Here is a 21,315-nt window from a genome sequence, read left to right on the forward strand (position 1 = left end):
CCCACGCAGACACGGGAAAAGCGTACAAACTCATTACAGACAGCGCGGGATTTAAACCCCGGTACCGGTCGCTGGCACAGCAACAGTATTGCGCTAACCGCTCTGCTCACCATGCCACCCCACCATATTTTTGCCTCCTGTACTCCTGTGTTATGCTGGGATGGGTAGAATCACAGCCACCTGGGGGCGTGTTCATCACTGAGGCCCCATGGTACCTGTCTAACCTCACCTGGTTGTGGGTGATGTGGAGTCAGCTTCTTGGGATCTCCCTCTCTGGCCCCAATTTGATTGATTGACAGGTGGGTCTCAGAGAAAGCAGCTGAGGTTTGGACACAAGGAAATATGGTTAAAACCATTGTAAATAGTCTCCCACCACTAGGGAAAATTTTAACTACAGCCAGAACCTGAGATTCATCCAAACCAAATAGAGACACAATTTCCAATTACCAGCACAACAGGAGAAATGCTTTATTGAATTCTAAAAACATCCTATTAATTAAGTGTGGAAATCAATAGGATTTCAACTATACAGAATTCTATACAAAATAATACATTTAATATGAATGCAATTTAAAGATATAAATATTGTTAATGTATAATCAAGCAACTCTGATAAAATACATAAGTTAGAAAAATAAAATTGTTCATGTTTACAATAAATCTAATACATGGAAAGTTTGCATCCTTCAAATGGCAATAAAAGGAGTTCCCCTGATTTCAGAATTCAGCATGTAGTTCTGAGGATACTGGGAAGCTTGTGTAGATCCTTTTTCACTGTTGAATTCCTGTTCAAAATAAAACATTGGACTGAGTTACCAAACATTTTCGTAAGCACACATTCATTCAAATTGGAAGACAAAATTAAAATCAAGGTGCAGAAGAATTTGTCCTCAGAGAATGATTTACCTGGAGGAAGACATGCTGGTATTGTGACTCTGGCTGGTGGGAAGCAGGTAGCAGAGGGGAAGCAAAAGATGGCAAGTGAACAGGATGATGAAGCCAGGACTGACAGCAACCCAGACCCTGCTGGCACCCCTCCTGGAACACGTACTCCGTGTCTCTGCCCATCGACGGGAGCTCCTCGCTCAGCAGTTCCGTCAGGTGTGTGATGTAGCGTATGGCCAGCCTTAGGGTCTCCAGCTTGGTCAGGCTCTGAGTGGCGGGCACCACAGATGGGGGGAGGTATGTCCGCAGGTTCTGGAGGGCCTCGGCCAACCCCCTCATCCTCAGCTTCTCCCGCTCACTGGCATTCCGCCGCTGTCTGGATGGGCAACGCGATCGGGCCTTGCTTGACCTCTGGCCCCCTGGCGAAGAGGGAAGGCTTGCATTCACGCAGGCCTCGGGTGCAGGTGCCCCAGGTAGACAAGGAGGGGAAAACCTGTAAGAGTCGATGGAGGAGATCGGTGAGAGGCTATGGGATGTGGAGTCGGTGGGGCAGTCTGATTCCGAGGTGATTAGGGGCCCTTCAGCCAGCACAGAGCTGTCAAGCTCTGGACTCACCCATTCAGTCATGTCCCAGCCTGCAAAGCAAGAGTCAAGATCCCAGCTCAGCACACAGTCTGTGTCTGAGCTAGTGCAGTTACTGTCTGACAGTGTGCTCCATCCAGGAGCGATCAGGCAATCCAATTTCTGGGGAGAGGTGGAGTCCATCTCTTACACTCCACACACACACTTACTGCGACAGAATTCAGTCAATGAGCAGAGCTGGCTTTGTGCTGTCCAGACACGGAGTCTGCAAAGGCTGGAGTGAAGGCAGCATTTGGTGCTTTTATCCTGATACCAGAGGTGTGAAGTGACACCTCAAGGATGGGAATCTAACACATTGAGTAATGGGATTTCATTCCCAGGCTTCCAGGGTATAGACCCGTAACATAATCAAAATATGGAACACCTCCCTCTAGCTGAATCATTCCCCGAGAGATGGGTTAAATCAGCTGGATCTCGCACTATAGCTGTTGATGTTTTCATTTTACACCTTTAACTAGAGCTCTTTCTGCTCCTGCCCCACCCTCATTTTGCCTTCTCGTGTATGATGGGAATAGTCTGACCATTCTTCACTGGCTAGGCTTTTATGTCCTTTACCATCCCATTGCATCCACAGCGAACTGGGGAACAGAGCTACCTCTCGTACTCCCACCCCCCCCCCCAACCCTCCCCATCAAGTCAAGTCAAGTTTATTGTCATCTAATTGTACAATGACAAAACAGCGTTCCCCGGTCCTTGGTGCAAAACACGCAGACACACCACCAGGCACAACACACATCCAGACATACAATACACATGCAGGACGAGTATTCCTATAGACAAATAGCTGGTCAGTGTGAGCAGTTCCTTTGGTCATTCTGCATTCTCACTGCCCGTGGGAAGTAGCTGTTCCTCAGCCTGGTGGGGCTGGTTCTGATCCTCCTTTCCCAATAGGAGCAGCTAAAAGAGTGCCCTCTTCAGACAATGATCCTATAGATCATGTCAATGGGAGTGAGCGAAATTCTAGTGACCCTCTCTGTCTCTCTCTTATGGTCCTGTGGATTGACCTCTGATTCATTTCTCTGCAGCAACTGTTCCACACTGTGATGCAGCCGGCCAGGACGCACTCGATAGAGCTTCTGTAGAAGGTCAACACCACCCACACACCTTCTACTGTCATTCTCTCTGATCTGTATAACTATTGAAGCTGGAGAGATCAGGAAACACTCGATCAAAAGGAACTTGTAGCCCACGGTTTTGAAAGCCTGAGTAGCTGGCACCATGAGCTGCAAATCATTTTGACAACATCTTAGGATGGTGTGACATGAAATAGTAGTTGCTCTATCAGAGAGGTTACAGTAATATCACAGTTAAAGGCCCAGTAAAGATTAATTCTGATTTCTTGTTACACATTTCATACTCAGTAGTTATTTACAAGTATTCAGGAGAATTATGATCATTTATTTTTAAAATTTAGACATACAGCACGGGAACAGGCCCTTCCAGCCCACGAAAGAAATAAAACACAAAAATCTTCGGACACCATAGTTGAAATAAAAACACAAAATGCTGGAGAAACTCAGCAGGTCAAAATAATGTATTTTTAATCTTCGTTATATAAAGGACACTGACCTGTTGAGTTTCTCCAGCATTTTATGTTTTTACTTCAACCACAGTGTCTGCAGACTTTCGTGTTTTACTTTTGCTTTTACCTTGTGGGTAACTGAGTTATTAGTAATCCCTGGGACTCTGCATTAAATGAACAGAAGACCAACGCAACCCAGGTGCATCTTGAGTAACAGGGAAATGTTTCATGGACTACCCTGACTGAGTGACATTTACTGCTGATTGACATGTGGGGGGGTGGGTTGAAGGAGGCTTCAATATCCAGTGTTTTCATTTAGTTCACACCTCTTGTTTGGAAAGATTTCCTTGCTCTCCTCACCACTGCACCTCTCTTCCCAACTTGACACACTCTCTGGTCATGTTTATACAGGTGTGAAAATCTCCCTAGGTGTTGGAGCGGAAAGTTGAGAACGATATATTATCCGTGTGCTGGTATCGTCCCTAAACCCAGCTGCTGCGCTGTGCAGGAAATGAGAATGCGCTCATCCCAGAGTCACCCTCGCGAAAAAACAAGGTGTGGAGAGATGGATGCGAGATGTGAGAAACTCAGAGGTACATTCAAATCGTGAGTGGCAGAAATGAAGGAGTCTATGTTAACATTTTGTAGGGCTACCTCTCTTTCAGAAGCCAGGAACTGACCACAAGTTTACCACACACTGCAACAAATAATCCAGGATGATCTGAGGTGCTGCCGTTTGTGTCTCACCTTCTATTAATTAAATTTTTAAATTTCATTTTCAACATACAGCACGGTAACAGGCCATTTTGGCCCACCATTGTGCCACCAAAATATACCCAATTGACCTACAACCCCTGGTACGTTTCAAACGGTGGGAACAAACCTGCAGCCCCTGGGGAAAACCCATGCAGATACATCGAGAATGTACAAATTCCTTACAGAAAGCGTGGGATTCGAACCCTCATCTCAATTGCTAACACTGTAACAGTGTTGCTCTAACCGCTACACTAACCATGGCGTCCCTGGAACACAAGATATCACACTTATCACACCTTGATAAGTTTGAGCTTGATACCACACCAAGGGTTTGTACTCCTGTAACAATCCATTTTCCTCACAGAGTAGAGAGTAAAGAGGATGCCTCTATATCTGTACATTTCTTGATGCCCAGCACTTTGGAACACTGTACCCAGCACACTTTGCCTTACATTACACCCTAGGCTTTTGTTACTTCTACTGGGCATCAGTAAGAGATAACTTGCTGGATAGCTCACAAACAAAAGCTTTTCACTGCAACTTGGTTTGTGGAGTGGGTTATAACAGTCAAAGCTGGGTTGGGGAACTTTCCTTATTCTTTTTAATGTGGTGTTTGCAGACTTTGACAAAGCAATTTATGCTCTTAGGTTCCTATTAGATTTTTACATAGTAGGGGAATTAAGGGATAAAGACAGGTAGGTGGAGATGAGTCTAACATCAGATCAGCCATGATCTAATTGAATGTGGAGTAGGCTTGATGGGCTGAATGGCCTAATCTTGCTCTTATTTCTTATGTCTAATGTTTATAATTTCAATCTGACAAAGATCACACCACCAGGTTCAGGAACAGCTGCTTCCCCTCCACCATCAGACTCCTCAACAACAAACTCAATCAGGGACTCGTTTAAGGACTCACACTTGTGCACTTTATTGATTTTCTTTGCTCTCCCTGTATTGCAGTTTGTTTGCATTCATTATCTGTGTACAGTTCTTTTGTTGTATACATGTTCATGCTGTTGGCAGTTAATTTTTGCACTAACAATTAGTGGTAATTCTGCCGCGCCCACAGGAAAAAGGAATCTCATGGTTGTTCGTGATGTCATGTATGCACTTTGGCAATAATTCTGAGTGTGAACTTCTTTTCTGATGAAGGGTCACAGACCTGAAAGTTTCTCAGATGCTGCCTGTTTTACATTTATACATTTTAAATGTAGACATACATCACAGTAACAGACCCTTCTGGCTCACAAGCCCTTGCTCCCCAAATACTCCAATTAGCCTACAAACCCTGTATGTTATTGAAGGGTGGGTGGAAACTGGAACACCTGGAGGAAACACATGGAGACACGGGGAGAACGTACAAACTCCTTGCAGACAGCACTGGACTCGAACCCGGGTCACTGTGACTGGAACAGCGTTGCACTAAACTTGCCACAAAGATTTTCCAGCATTATTGGCTTTTGTTTTAGTTTGATTCTAAATGTAATTCTTGAAGGCAGTAATGAGTTTTGGAGAACCCTCCTATTTTTAATTAATTAATTGTTACGATTGTAATGGTATCTCAGGATGCAGGAGGAGTCACAACCCTGGAGATGCTTTTGGAGCTGACAGCTTTAGCACATATCACTTGACTCTTTAAATTGGATCATCTATATGAAAGATGGAAATTGGATCTGCAACGTATAAAACCCTTCTTTCAAGTACAGGTACTCCCCTACTTACGATGGTCCGATTTACGATTTTTCAAAGTTACAGTGGTTCGAATCCATACTTTAAATTTTGAATTCCGATCTGTTCCTGCACTTGCGATGTGCGGTGTGCTGCTCTCCCGCAATGATGGGCGATAGCAATTAATTTTAGTTCGATGCAACAAACAACTTCTTTCAGCTGTGTACATTAATGTTTTTTTCAGTGTGGAATAAAGGTATTCAAATTTTAATTACAATATTAATGCGGTATTCTTTTTCGACTTACGATGGGTCTGCCGGAATGTAACCCCGTCGTGGGTTGAGGAGCGCCTCCAGCCAATGAGATGATAGGATGAGAGTTTAATTATGTACTATAACATTACAAAGTTATTCTTAATTGTCCTTCTTCCTCTAATCAGCTTCTTGCTGCTGCCTTGCGTCTTTCTTTTAAATTCAAACCTTTCTTTTAAATTAGTAACTGTCCAATTAAGTTGAGTAAAGCTTGGAAAGCAGCCACTAAGTTTTTTCATTCTCACAGTATGTACAAATGCAGTTAAATCCTTCTTGCTGCACAGGTACATAAAGTATATAGTAAACTAATAAACAATCGACAGCACACATAAACAACCAGGATTACTTAACTGACAACCCGAGTGAAAAATTATGGGTATGTCTGTCCTAGTGAATCCCAAACTACTGCCTATAATCCCAGTGTAACCTAGCTGGGGTTGTTAGAGAAGGACAGCCGATGCGGGTTGTCAAGGGACCTGCTGCTCCAACCCTGAGCTCCTGTCCCTCTTGTGGTGACTTGCCTTTTCTTGCTTATTGGAAGTGAGAAACATTTTTATTTCATGGTTTCTCAATTCTTGACATTCACTCCAGTGGCCTCTTTCCAGTCACCAGTATCTTTTTGTTGCCACCAAACAGAAGTGCTCGAAGAAAAGAAATAAAAGGACAAAATTTTATTTTCAAAAATAAAGCTGTCCTGCCAGAGCTGCTGTAAAAGCAGGCGCTGGCCCTGGTGCGGATCTGGAGAGAACGTGGAGTGGAGTCATGGCGCTCCCCTACAGGGTCCTACCGCCCAGTCCTACTGCAGTCGTCTCCGTTCAGGCTTTAAACAGCCTGTTAAAGGAACTAGCGGTGTGTTCTTTTAAATCCTGTGACCACAGGTTCTGAGCCCATGACGGTGGTGCCAATGTTCAGCAGTGGTCACGATGGGCTACAGTCTCCGGGGGAGCAGTGGACTGGTGCGAGGCACCAGTAATGAGGAGAATACACTTCCCCCCAACCATTGAGAAGATGATCCTAAGGAGGGGACCATGGTGGCAGATCAGCAAAGGGCTCTGCAGTTGAAGGACACAGACAGGCTGCTGGAGACTGGCTCATGAGAACCATGTATCAGAATCGGGATTCAAAAAAGTGCTGAGGGCAAGAAGGGCTCCTGTAGCGACATGGGTGCTGAAGAATTCCTGATTGCGTTGAGGTTTGGGTCTGGGCTTGGGCTGCCGATGGTTTGAACTGAACTGGAGTCTGTGCGGCTGCAGAGGCTGTGAGGGCACTGGAGGCGAATCCACGGATATTCGATGACTCTGAAGGGATCTTTTGCTTCTCTTTCTCTGACTGTAAGGGGCATCAGGCAATGCTAATGGTGAATCTTTTTCTGCCTCGTGACAGACTAAAGGCATTTTCGTGTAATATTATATTTCTGTTCATTACATGACAATAAATAGCAGGGTCAGTGCCAAGAGGGAGCATCCGCAGAGATTGCCCCCCCCAAGAGATGCTGTGCCCCCCCCCCCCATACAGTCCCTCTGGTGTCACTATTGTCTAGATTGATGCACGCTGGCAACTCTCCACCTACCCCAAGCTGCATCACTCGCGTCTAGTGATGCTCGACGCAATAAAAGCAGCGCACTTGTCACCTACATCGCAGGGGCGGATGATGTTAACTGCACCACCCCCAGAGCTGAGTGAGTTTATGAGTGTTGCACTGTGCCCCCCCCCCCCAACACGCTAATGCTCCCTCTAATGTTCGTTCTGGTGCCTACCCTGATAAATAATATCTGATAATGAGAAAATGCTGGAATGCTGAGTGGATCTGGGAACTGGACTGAGAGGGAAAATAGAATTGATGTTAACATTCCAGATTTTAACCATATAACAACCATATAACAATTTACAGTAAGGAAACAGGCCATATCGACCCTTCTAGTCTGCACCGATTTATGTGAAACTCCACTAGTTCACCTACCCACTCCCATGCCCATAACCCTCCAATCCCCTCACATCCATGTACTCATTGATCATTCAACAGAAGTAATGTACAAGTTACAGGAAGAAATCCTGCAGAAGAGGCAATGAACTAAAACGTGCCAGGTGAGAAATCCTACAGATGCACTTTAAATTAAGAATTCAATGCAGTTATATACGTTTTTTTTAAACATACAGCTCAGTAACAGGCCCTTGGTCCCACGAGCTGCCCAATTACACCCAATCAACCTACAACCCCAGTACGTTACGGGGAGAACCTACAATCCCCAGATGCTGGCGCTGCAACACCGTTGCACTAAGTTCCACGTTAACTGTGCCGCACTTTAACTTTAATGTTGGAGTGTCCTGGAAATGAATTTGGGTGATCAAAGATAAATGGGATAATGCAGTTTATTCCTTCTCCACAGTTCTGCACCCCTCTCTTTCTGGCTTCTAACTGCTCTTAAATCAAAATTGAGGTCATGTGCATTAGAGCATCTTTAGCCCTTTTTCCACTGGCACCCCAGTTAATTGGCCAGACAGTGTCCCTGGGATAGGAAGCAGTTTGTGCCATTTCCACTGGGCCACCTTTAACTGGGTTACTGACTGCTTTTTCACCGAACACAATTCATCCCCGGGGTCACAGAGTCTGCCTTTGAATGGAATGGAATGGATGGAAGTTTTCCTTTTCCCACTGGTTTAATCAGCAAGCTGGCATCAGCTGGGTCCAGGGATACGAGTCGGGGTAGAGGCTGTCAATCCCTGGTGTGATTTGACGTCATTTGATGCTGGCGTGCTGATTGTTTTCCTTTTCCACTGGAACCTCAATTGGTTAATTCCCGGGAATTAAGAATTCAATGCATTTATATACATGTTTTTTTTAGACATACAGCTCAGTAACAGGCCCACGAGCTGCCCAATTACACCCAATCAACCTACAACCCCAGTACGTTACGGGGAGAATGGGACAAGGTGCAAGTGGAAAAGGGGCTCTTGTGCAGCCCAGTGTCAAATATTGTTTGATAAAGCTCCTGGGGTAAGTCGATGTTGCCACAGGATCTGAACATCAAGATGTTGGGCAAGATTCCATTTGTTTTTATCGGTGATTCGGGTAGGCTTGTTGTGGGGTTCATGCACCTGGGCTCTGGACAACGCAGCCTCTCCCCTTGAGATCGATGGAGGAGTTGCCTTAAAACAACAAGCTCTCTGGGAGTGATGGAGATACTTGCAGCTGATCACTTTATAGTGGAAGAAAAACAAACATAAGGGACAGCTTCCTGCTGGGCCCCAGCATTCGAAGTATGCCTGCTGCAGTGTGCCAAGGGGCGGGACAGTGAAAATAACAGCAGGGAAATGGCCCTGCTTAGTTCAAGCTGTCACTACTGGTGTGAAACTGATCTCAGGAGGGAGATCAATGTGCCTGTAAGAGGAATAAAATGCTCTCAGCGACAGATACATAGATTGCATCTGAGATTTACTTAACATTCTACTGGGAAATGATTCAGAAAGACAGTTCTTTTGTTGAAATAGCAATGACCGATTTGCAAGGTCGGCCTGGTTAGGGTAGCAGTTAGCGCAATGCTGTTACAGCGCCACCGACTTGGATTTGAATCCCGTGCAGTTTGTAAGGAGTTTGGGAATCTCCCCATTTCCGCCTGGGTTTCCTCTGGGTGCTCTAGTTTTCCCCCACCTTTCAAAAAACGTGCTATGCTTGTAGGTTAATTAGGTGTAATTGGGTGATGCGGGATCATGGACTGGTGCTGTGTGTCAAAATTTAAAACATTTAAAACTATCATTATTGACTATACTGAGATTCAAATCCTCTGGCTTTCTGATGGAGTGAAATTTGCTTATGGGTTTCCTGATCTGCTGCCTTTTCCTCCAAACCATAGTGTACCACAGAACAATTACAGCCCAGAAACAGGCCACCTCAGCCCCTCTAGTCTTTGCTGAACCATTGTTTTCCTAGTCTCACTGATCTGCACCAAGACCATAGTCCTCCATACCTCTCTCATCCATGTACCTGTCCAAGTTCAATGTTAAAATTGAGCCCGCATTTACCACTTAACCTGGCAGCTCATTCCACACTCCCATCACTTTCTGTATGAAGAACTTCCCCCTCATGTCATCCCTAAAATTTTCCCCTTTCACCCTCAACCGATGTCCACTGGTTTGCATCTCACCTTCCCTCAGTAAAAAAGCCTGTCTATATTGACTGTGTCTGTCCCCTTCATAATTTTAAAATTTCTGTCAAATCTCTCCTCATTCTTCGATGCTCCAGGGAATAAAGTCCTAACCTCTTTAACCTTTCCCTGAAACTCGGTTCCTGAAGTCTGACCAACATCCTGGTAAATGCACTCATACTATCCTATTGATATTTTATTGATAGTTTAAGACCAAAACTGCACACGATACTCCAAATGTGGTCTCACCAATGTCTTATATAACTTTATCATAACATCCCAACTCTTATATTCAAAAATTTGATATATGAAGGCTCATATGCCAAAAACACTCTTTACAACCCTATCCACCTGTGATGCTATTTTCAGAGAATTATGTATCTGTATTCCCAGATCCCTCTGATCTACCGCACTCCTCAGTGCCCGACGATTTACTGTGTACGTCCTTTCTTGGTTTGTCCTTCCAAAATGCAACATCTCACACTTGTCTGCATTAAATTCCATCGGCCATTTTTCAGCCCATTTTACCAGTTGGTCCAGATCCCTCTCCAAGCTTTGAAAATCTTCTTCGCTGTCCACAACGTCTCAGCAAACTTTGCGATCCAATTTACCACGTTATCATCCCAATAACAAACATCAATGGTCCCAGTACTGATTGTTGAGGCCCACCACTAGTCACAGGCCTCCATTCTGAGAAGCAATCATCCATCACTACTCTCTGGCTTCTCCTGTCCAGCTATTGTCAATTCCAGTTCACTACTTCACCAATCCAAGAAGCTCCCTGATCTACTCTCATCATTTTGCATCTTCCACAATAGCATGACACTGCAACAATGTCAACATGTAGACCTTGTCATATTCCAGGCTGAACAAGGCATAGCGCAGGCCCTTCAGCCCAACCTGACCAGACTGAACAAGTTGGTATCTTAGACAAGTGCCACTTGCCTGTATTGGTCCACGTCCTTTTGATGGTATTGAATGCTGGGACTTTCAGCATGGAATAGTGTGTGCAGCTACTCTCACCCCATTTCTTCTGAGGTTCCATTCACTCTACCCTGGAAAGATCCATAGGACATCATCAGGAAATGTCTGCAACTGGCGTGGAACTTCTTTGTGGTAACCTATACCTCTGAGCGGAAAGCCCTGCAAAAGGTAGTGGACGCAGCCCAGGACATCACAGGCAAAACCTTCCCCACCATCGAGAACATCTACAGGGAATGCTGACGTTGGAGAGCAGCAGCGATCTTCAAGGATCCCCACCACCCAGCACACGCTCTGTTCTCGCTGCTGCCATCAGGAAAGAGGTGTAGGTGCCACAAGACTCACACCAGCAGGTTTGGGAACAATTGCTCGCCCTCCACCATCAGACTCCTCAGCAATAAACTCAATCAGAGGCTTGTTAAGGATTCCTAATTTGCACATTCTTTATTATGATTATTGTTCAGTATACACAGTCAGTTTATTTACATTTCTTCCTTTTCTATACTCATCTTTATTTCTTGAGTACAGTTTACAATTACTAATAAGTAGAATTTCTGCCTGGCCCGAAAGAAAAAGAACCTTAAGTGATGTCATGTTTGAACTTTGAACAAACAGCCACTTAATGTGTCCACTGCTGGATCACAGCCCATTTCTGTGATATCCAGAGCTGGTTTGCAGCTCCTTGACATGGTTACCTTATCTTTTTAATTTGGGAGGTTTATGGTGCACTTTGGAGACTTCAATGGGAACGTAAGACTTTAAAATGTGGCTCCAGAATCCTCTTTAGTGCATAGAATTTACAGAACAGAACCTGGACCATCAGCCAGGTCAAATGTGTGGGTATTTGGAACCTACTCTCCTATCCCCTCCCTCACCCTTTCCCTTTGAAAAGCACGACAGCATCCTCCCCTTATCTTCTGAGGCAGCCCCTCAGGATTGTGGATACCTTTCTCAAGACTCAAGATTCAATTTATTGTCATGTAATCAAGAACTGCCATATTGTACCAAATTACCTTTTGTCTGCTGTAAGGTAGACAGATTCACCATCGTCAGAAATTGCCTGTGGCCCCTCTTACAGTGAGAGAAAGAGAAGCAAAAGAGAGTCCCCCAGAGTCACCGAGTGTCCATTGATTTGCCTTCAGCCACACAGAGTCCAGTTCAAACCATTGGCAACCCAAACTCCAGATCCGTACGTCCTACAATACCCTCATCCCTCTCTCACATCCCGGTTCCGATACCCGGTATCCCTTCCACTTTGATTCCACTCTGATTCCACGAGTTCAGAAGTGACTGATGAAGCCAATGAAGAAACCGTAGATTCTTCCAGAAATCAAGGCCGAGGTGCCTGAACAATAGTTTGTGAGTGCAATCTTTTTGCCATTTATGCAGAGCTTCTGTGGGCTCCTGATGCATGGTCTCAAGATTCCCAATGCCATTCTGAGTGTCCTCCTCCACTGTGAGACTTCACAGACCAGAGATTCCCAGGAGTCAGTGCTGCAGTTCTTCGAGGAGGCTTTGAGCTCAACCTTGGATCATTTCCTTTGTTCATCTGGCAATTTCATCTCATACTAGAACTCAGAATATAGTTTTGTTTGGCGATCATTGTGGCGTGTCCAAAGCAGGCATTTGAGTGTTACTGAAGACTTGATGCTGGGCACGTTGACCGCAGGGATGTTGGTATGATTCACCTTCCAGTGATCTCAGAGTATTCAATAGCAAATGAGTATGTTACCAGCATCAAGTATATGGATCCAAGGTAAGAATTCAAATCCCACTCTGGCGTCTGGGGAGTTTACATTCAACTAATCTTCTGAATCAGAATTTATTGTTATGAAAGTCGTTTTGTGGCAGCGTCACATGTGCAAAATTTGCTACAGATTATATCTATCAGGCAGAGCTAGGGAGATGAGAGGGATGAGAGGAGACTGAATAGAGGTCCACAGGATTATGAGAAGCATAGATAAGGTAGACAGTCAACACTTTTATCCCAGGGCAGGAAAAGCAAACACCAGAGAACATCTGCACAAAGTGAAGGGAGGAGAGTTTAGGGGAGACAACAGGGGTAAGTTTTTCTCGCACCCTGGAATGCTTTGCCGGGGGGGGGGGGGGTGGTGGAGGCTAGAAAAATAGGAATATTTAAGGGACTTTTAGGCAGGCACATGGATGAAATAAAAATGATTAGGTGGTTGGGAGGGTTTAGTTTTTATTTTGTAGGTATTTAGTGGCCAGCACAACAAAGTGGACCAAAGGGTCTGTACGTGCTGCAATGTTCTCTGCTCCACGTTCTATTACATTTCAAAATATAGTATTTTAAAAAAGTAATTAGTGCAATAAGAAGTGAGGTAGGGTCCGTGGTTTATTGTCCATTCAGAAATCTGATGGCGGAGGGGAAGAAGCTGTTTTTGTACATTGGGTGTTCATAGCAGTGAGGAGAGGGTGGTAATGGTCCTTGAAGATAGAGGCTGCTTCCTTGAGACACTGCTCTTGTTGATGTCCTTGATGGAGTGAAGGCTGGTGCCCATGATGGGGCTGGCCGAGAACACAACTCTAAATTTTAAATTTATATTTAAGTTTAAATTTAACATTTTAATTTTAATTTAGACATACAGCACAGTAACAGGCCCTTTTGGTCCACAAGCAGTGGTATCACTAGGCATGGTGTCACCCACATTCCCCCTTCCCCTCCCCACCCCCCCCACCCCCACTATGGATACTGAATTTACAAAATTATTAGTTACAACATCATTAGTAATTGAGTGGAAGCTTCTTTTGATTTTTCTCCTTCTTTTCCTCTAATTACTACTTCATTCTCAAAAAAGTTATTGATACTGGTTCACGAATACAACATTGTAGCCAGAAAATCTAAGCAAGAAAGTTTTCTCTGCATTCCCCTACTCGATTTGTTTCTCGGCTGTCTTTTACTCCTGGCCTCCCGATTTGGGCTTTCCCAAATAATAAGTGCATCCTCTTTATCTTTCTTTGCAGCGCCACTGCCTTAAATTAATGTTCTTAGATTGCCAGATTTATTGGGGGCTTAATCATCAGAGACTTCATTTCTTTACTCTTCAAATTCTAAATTGGCCTCAATGCTTGACTTGAAGCAAAATAAAAAAGGTCCACATAACGTGTTCAAATTTAATAAAGTAAATATTGGAAGCCAGCCTGTGGGGCGTCTTTCACTGTCCGAGCTGAACAGCAATGATGTAAAAAAATAGCCACAAGTTTCTGGTTTCTGTAAACCAGAAAAGGCCTGTTTCTAAGACACTTCACACCTCTTCAGTAATGAGTTCACACCCTGTGCTTGGAACCATTTCACACATCCGTGCACCACTGAAATCCTGTTTGAACAAGTGACTGGGGTTACACATATGTGAGAGGGTGTAAGCTTGGGAACTAAAGAGTTGACATCCACGCAGCCTGTCTCTAGAGATTTTCTGTGTCTAGATCCAAATGTCTTTTTCCTTTTCATTTCAAATCTTTTTTGTGACTTCAAAGCTCACCGACAGAAATGTTTCAGTTTTGAGGGGCATCATGGTTAGATCGACGCTATTACAGCGACAGCAATCGGGGTTCACAAGCGGCACTGTCTGGCCTTCTCCCCGTGTCCTCCGGGTGCTACGATTTTCCCCTGCCCTTCAAAAAGCATATCAGGTTGAGGGTCAATTGGGCGATACTGGGGGGCACGGGCTCGTGGACTGAAAGGGCCCTATTACTGTGCAGTATGTCTGATTTCAAATTTAAACACCATTATAAGTAAAGGAAGCCTTGATTAATATTGCTCAATTTTAGCTCAACATGTCGATCACTCTTTTTCTCCCACTGATGCAGTTCTCCAGCAGAGAGGGTTTAGCTTCACATTCCAGTCTCCTGTTGCCAAAATTGCACAGGTCGAAAGTAGTATGGATTAGAAGTGAATTCAAGATTCCTTTATTGTCATGTAATTAATTATACAGAACATGTAATATTACATGAAATTGCCTTCTGCCTGTCACAAGGCAAAGAATCGCAATGAGTGTCACCTTACAGTAAAACAGAAAGAGAGTCCCTTCAGAGGCACTTAAGGTTTTTAGACTGCAGGCATGTCACGGCACAATCAACGAAATCTACCATTAAGTGGACAGTCTAAAAAGGTAAGTGCAGGAATTTCTAGTCAATTCCTGCACGGCAGTTTATCCTGTAGGGCCCCGACTACTTTTCGAGAAAAGCCTGTAAATCATACTGCAAAACTCACCTCGTGAATTCGATGTCCGGCAGATGATGCAAGACAGGTTGTTCCATGTAAAAACATTGGGACTAACACGCACAGGAACTTGAAGGGTTCAGTGTAAATGGCCGCAAGATGAATAATTATATTAATTTATGTTAAATTTTTCAGAGTTTTCCAACATTACTGTCCAAAAATCATTACTGAGAGTCCATGGGTTCACCTCCAGTAGTCCTGCATCCTCTGCAGCTGTCCAAACCTTCAATAGGATCAGGAAGTCTTCAGTGCCTGAGACCCTTCAGAAACCCTTCTTTCCCTCAGCGCCCTTTCCGATCCCTAGCTCCCATGAGCCAATCTCCAGCAGCCCACAGCCAGTGCAGGTCCCCCGATTTCAAGTCACCCACAGCTTTTGGGTATCCCACAGCTGCTGAGCCCCTTGCTGCATGGCTGCCGTGGTCACCTTTCCTATACGGTCCTTCAGCTGTTTATATTGATCCCATACTGAACTGGAATCATGATTGATCTTATCCATGTACGTAGTCCCACAGCTCATGCCAACACAGGTACAGCGGAGGCTGTGTATCCTTGCACACAATCCCCATTAAACGTTGATAAGTAAGCAAAGCACAGGTTGGCTACTGAGCAACGCCCTCTCTGCACAAGCCTAGCAAACACTCCTCAGGAACATTCCATTAGACATTGAGTGAAGATTGTTCCATCCAATTTGACTGCAGATTTCTATCAAGTTACAGCCCAGGGTTGATGTGGAGTGAGCTCCTTCTGCCTGATATGTTCCCACTGAACTTTCCCAGCTCAGGTCAGATGTCAAATGAAATCTGATCAGTCAAATGCAGAGGAGATACAAGTTAAATAAAGCTGCCATGTTGTCCATTCCCAGAGCTGATCTGCCATTCTACTTTGTCTCCCTTTCCAACAGAAAGCCACGCAGTTCGTGAGGGGCATGAATAAAGTGAACGCTCTCGCTCTTTTTCTCAGGATAAACTATTCCAGAATTGGACGACATTGGTTTCAGGTAAGGAGGAGAGTGAGAGGCAGCCTTTGCACTCAGAGGGTGGTCCGTATCTGGAATGAGCTGCCAGAGGAAGGTGTGGAAATGGGCAGATGTTAAAAGGCATTTGGACAGATGCATGGACAGGAATGGTTGAGAAGGATATGAAGCAAATGGAACTAGCCTAGAATTCTAATGGTCAGTTTGATGAATTGGGCCAAATGGACCATGTTTCTATCTATGATGGATACTTAGACGTCCTGTAGCTGTGTGATCTGTGACCTGGTTACCAGCAACCTAAACTAAGTCTTTTGTTTAAATCTTCACAATGATCATGTCCAACTCCCTTCTCTTCCCTGTCACCACTGGCCTCAACATCATCTTCAATAAATGCTGCCAGTGTCCTAATGATATTCCATAAATAAATCAATCACACTCACGTTTGCCTTTGAACTCTTCCAGAACTCTGCCTCTCCCTAACTCCAGCTCCTGTAACCACTGGATCCAAGCCACTCAGCAACTCTCTCCCTTCAAAATACTCCTCCTGGCAATAAATGTCTCCATTGACACAGAATATGAGAAAATGTTTCTGGTCTGATTTGCAGGAGTGATGAACAACCCCAAGGGTTGATATTGAACTGAGGAGGTCAGTAGTAGAGCAAACTTGGTCAAAGAGGCAAGAACCCTGTTCTTTAATCACCTTTGGCACAGAGCCAATTATTTTTGATGGCTAAACATCTTGGGATATCGTCCTCCCCTTTCTAATGGTGTCTCAATCTACCTGTCTCCCCACCTCCCGTCCTATATCATCTGTTGTTCCTTCCCCTGCTTCTTTCCCACTATATATATATATATATATATATCTGTCATTTTACTGATGGCGCCTCACAGTTTGGCGGGCAGCAGCCTCCTTTGAAGAAGACCGCAGAGCCCACCTCACTGACAAAAGGCAAAGGAGGAAAAACCCAACACCCAACCCCAACCAACCAATTTTCCCTTGCAACCGCTGCAATCGTGTCTGCCTGTCCCGCATCGGACTTGTCAGCCACAAACGAGCCTGCAGCTGACGTGGACTTTTTACCCCCTCCATAAATCTTCGTCCGCGAAGCCAAGCCAAAGAGAAGATCTTAGGCTTTATCAAGTTCTGACTTGAAATATTGACTGACCATTTCTACCCATACTCCTGACTGGCACATTCCAGGCTGCAGGGGTACCTACTGAAGGACACACCGAGGCTTAGTGCAGCCAATGCGAAGGCATTCTCTGGAGTCTAGTGTTCTGAGACCAAGGGGCCAACCCTCAAACAAAAGAGGGTAGGAGTAATGACAAGGGAGTGAAACATGGAAGTCTGCAAACACTAGCAAAAGCGCACAGTAAATACTGGAAGAACTTAACCGATCTCGCAGCGTCCATAGGAGGTAAAGGTACGTTACTGGCGTTTTGGGCCTGAGCCCTTCTTCAAGGTAGAAGGAAAAAAAGCAGACAGGTGCCTCAATAAAGACAGAGAGAGAACAGTGAAAAAATGGTTGGGGGAGGAATCAGATCCAATTAACACCTTTTGTTTGTTGGTCTGGACTCTTCCCCCTCCCATTCTCCCCCCCCCCCCCCCTTTCAAGTCCGAAACATCGGTGAAATATCTTTACCTCCTATGGACTGCGAGATCGGCTGAAGTCCTCCAGCATTTACTGTGTGCATTTACAAGGGACCACAGTGGTGGCAATGCTACTAAATAGGGTATGAATGTAACAATCCACAGTGATGGAAAGGTACAGATATGATACTAAGGATGTGAAAAGGTTTTGAAGAGTTTTCTTTTCTGAATAACTTATTGTGAATAATGTTTATTTTGGGGGGAAATAAGCTCTTCTCATGATCACTGAGTTCCCCAAGTAATTCTTTGTCCACCAAGGTCAGATCATCCTGCTGGTTTGCACCCAACAGTATTTCAGGGCTTGTTTTTCTCTGTGCACTGGGCAAGTGAGATTGAGTAACTTGAATTGAACTAATACCAAGGGGTTGACATGTTGACAGGTGATGCCTCACGTACACATGCTAATTAAACTATTATGCTTCATTTACATATCTAAGGAGCCTTTAATTTACTGGACTGGAAAATCCAGCAAACACATAAGGCTGGTTCACACATCAAACCTTCTCACAGCTCAGATCCATGTCCCCCTTCCGTAAGCATCACCTCACTGTGAATTGCTCCAAGCAGACTGCTGTGCAAAGTGGCTCTAAGTTGGAAATGATCCAATATCTTGGGTTCAACATGTTAATTTCCTCTCTGCAGCTCTGCTGAAGGCAGATACATTGTCATCTTTGCTGGACCTTAATGCGAAGGCTTTTGATTTCTCCGATCGTCCTTCCTTCGTGACTGAGGCTTGATCAGCTTATCCCACAGAGAAAGGCCTTGAACTTGCTTATATGTTGAAGGGCTCAGGAATAGGTTTTATATCTTCACCTCCTGTTGTTGCTGTGAGACTAGCTGAACTCCTCCAGTATTTCTGTGTGTTTTTACCACACTTGAACCAGGCTCTGCTCTAAATCATCCACAGCTTTAGATTCCTTTTCTTAAGCCAAAAGTGTCACACACTGCAGGACATGCATTTGAGATGGTGGGGGGAATGTAAAGGAGATGAGTAATGTTGCACATAGAGTGGTAGGTGCTTGGAGCAGGCTGCTGGAAGAAGCAGTGCCTAAGAGGCTTTATATGTATGAATATGGAGGGCCTTGAAGAATATGTAAAAGTAAAGGCTCCATTATTGTCACATAACACTACATTTAGATGTAACATATGAAAATTCTTTAACTTTGTCTACAGACAGTAACGTTATAGTTAATTTGAACATCATGTTCAGTACAAACCTGGGTTGAAGGGGTGGAGAAGGGCTCAGGCCCGAAACATCGATTGCCTTTTATTTCCTATGGATTCTGCTTGACCTGCTGAGTTTGTCCAGCACTTTTGTGTACACTACTAGGCCACAGCACCTGCAGATGTTTGTGTTTACCTCCTGAATTGAAGGGCCTTTCCTGTCTATGTCCTCTAGCTCCAAGCACTCATTCAGTTTGGGGTGGGTGGGGTCAAGGAATGGGTTGGGACTGCTGATGGTGAGAGAGGTCAGTGAGCCAGCAGATCATTGGGAGTGGGTCTGGGGGAGGAAAAGAGTTGTCATGGTGTTGTCTTAAAGTGGATCTACCAGTGACTGGTTCTCAGTGCAGTTTGGTCACCTTTGGACTCCCTTTCAGTGATACTGAAGCAAATTTCACAAATCCCTAACAGACAGTGTGAGATTCAAACCCTGGTCCCGATCCCTGCCGCTGTAATAGTGAGGCACTAACTGCTACGCTGACCATGCCGCCCCAAATTCTTCATTTCCCATGTCGATTAATTTTTAATTGCACACACGCAAAACAATTTCTTCTGCTAAAGTTCGCTTCTGACTAATTTTAATATACAGTAAAATCCCTGGTATCTGGAATTCAACCAACAAGCAGACCGAAGCAACCAGCAAAAACAAAATTGAGGAAAATAAATTTTAAAAATGAAAAAAATAAGAATAAAATAACAGGTAATAATAAATTTAACATTGTAAAAGTAAATGTTCTCTGAAGTAACACATAAACCTTTGGTGAAGATGGGAGCAAAGATTCAGCCAGCGGAGGGAGGTCCTTGGTTGAGCTTTGCTCGTAGCAGCTGTTTGAATAAAGTCGTGTGAAGCAGCAATGGCGTCGCCCAGGATGAAGAGCTGGTTGATGCCGCCCGCCGTTGGGGCACCTCTCTTAAAGTGTCTCCTTATCATACTTAGTAAGAGTCACCCCCGTCTGTAAACTTGGGGGGGGGGGGGGGGGGGAGGGTGGGGCTTAATTATCTATAATGCTATTGATCGTCTTTTGGGCTGCTCTGTGGAGGGGGAGGAACCTGCAGATGCAGCAATGGTTAAATATTTTCAGAGAATTTGACTGAAAATAAAGTAAAATGCTTTAAGGTTTATATATTCAAGCAAGTGAAGTTTGTTCAGTGTAAGTACAGTCTAGTATTTTTGTCTTTTAAACTGTTTAATATTAATCTTAATTAGGCGTTATCTCATCTCAAGTCTCAAGAAACTGAAAAATATACTTATCTGGCATCTGCCAATCCCCATAGGTTCCGGATACCAAGGATTTTATTATAAATAAGTATTAAGCAGGTTGTTACAAAACTGTGACATCTTTATTTCGTATCATACAAAAATTTCCTTAAAACATACAGTTTAATACATAAAATATCAAAATTATTTTCAGTAATTCAAGTTATTTACAAATAGGGAAAATACATAAATTAATATTATAATTTTTACAAAACATTTTGAAGAATAATGTTAGGTTGAAGTTGTTAACTGTGATTAGGTTCTTCACCGAGTATTGGCAAGATGGGCCGAGTGGCCTCCACGCTTAATGTTGTCTTGGAAACCAAGGATTCAGCTGCAAGTCCTCTGCAAAACTCTGTAAAATGACAGAAAATTTATGAATGAGAGACTGTATCATAATTAACCTGGATAACTTCCCACTCTGCTCCTGAGTAATTGACCCTGCCTGGTTTAGATTCTCCTAGTACTAATTCTCTGTGCCTAGATGAAAGGTTCAAGCCTGAAATAATGATCATGTAAGTATCTTTATCTTTTCTCCATAAAGTACACTGTTCGGCCTGCTGAGTTTCTCCAGCATCGTGTTTTTATTTGAAACACAGTGACTGCAGATTTTCATGTCTTACCACTGATTCTCTGTAGTTCCCCCAAGCTCCGTGTCCACACCTTTCCTTCATCATCATCTGCTTAACTTGCACCTTCATTATAAATCATTTTGTGGTCTCAGCCCTCCCTATCTCTGTCATCTCCTTCAGCTTCAGCCTTCTTTGAAGTGTCAATCAATTACAAGCAACCCCAACTTCAAACATTTCCCCAGCAGTAGCCCCCCGCCCCCCCCCCCAATCAGCTGCCAGTACTGGAAGGTGCACAATGTCCTCTGCTGATCTCTCTGTCTCTTTCCCTTTTTATGACACCCTTTAAAACTTTTAATCCCCTTTTGTGCCATATTTTATTTGGAAAAAAAGTATCTTACATCAAAGATGAAGTAGTTGCATTCTTTATTGGTTAGAATTGTTTGAGAAGAGTTTTTTAACAACAGGGGTAGAGGTTAATGCCATGCCTTCACAG

The 21,315-nt window shown here is 44.1% G+C and overlaps 1 protein-coding gene across 4 annotated transcripts in view; it reads left to right on the plus strand.

The window, feature by feature from the left end:
• The window catches only part of wdr93 (WD repeat domain 93), a 129,992-nt gene extending 110,112 nt beyond the window's left edge, over positions 1-19,880 (plus strand). The window contains exons 18-22 of one of the 4 annotated variants that reach the window (XR_011348652.1): positions 2,553-2,612; positions 3,461-3,642; positions 5,371-5,511; positions 16,049-16,144; positions 19,582-19,880. The gene's annotated coding sequence lies outside the window, so the exon portion shown is untranslated. The remainder of the gene's footprint in view (positions 1-2,552; positions 2,613-3,460; positions 3,643-5,370; positions 5,512-16,048; positions 16,145-19,581) is intronic. The other 3 variants (XR_011348651.1, XR_011348653.1, XR_011348654.1) reach the window with 3 other exon arrangements.
• The last annotated feature ends 1,435 nt before the right edge of the window (positions 19,881-21,315 follow it).

The sequence above is a fragment of the Narcine bancroftii genome, chromosome 14 (genome assembly GCF_036971445.1).
Source record: "Narcine bancroftii isolate sNarBan1 chromosome 14, sNarBan1.hap1, whole genome shotgun sequence".
Lineage (NCBI taxonomy): Eukaryota > Metazoa > Chordata > Chondrichthyes > Torpediniformes > Narcinidae > Narcine > Narcine bancroftii.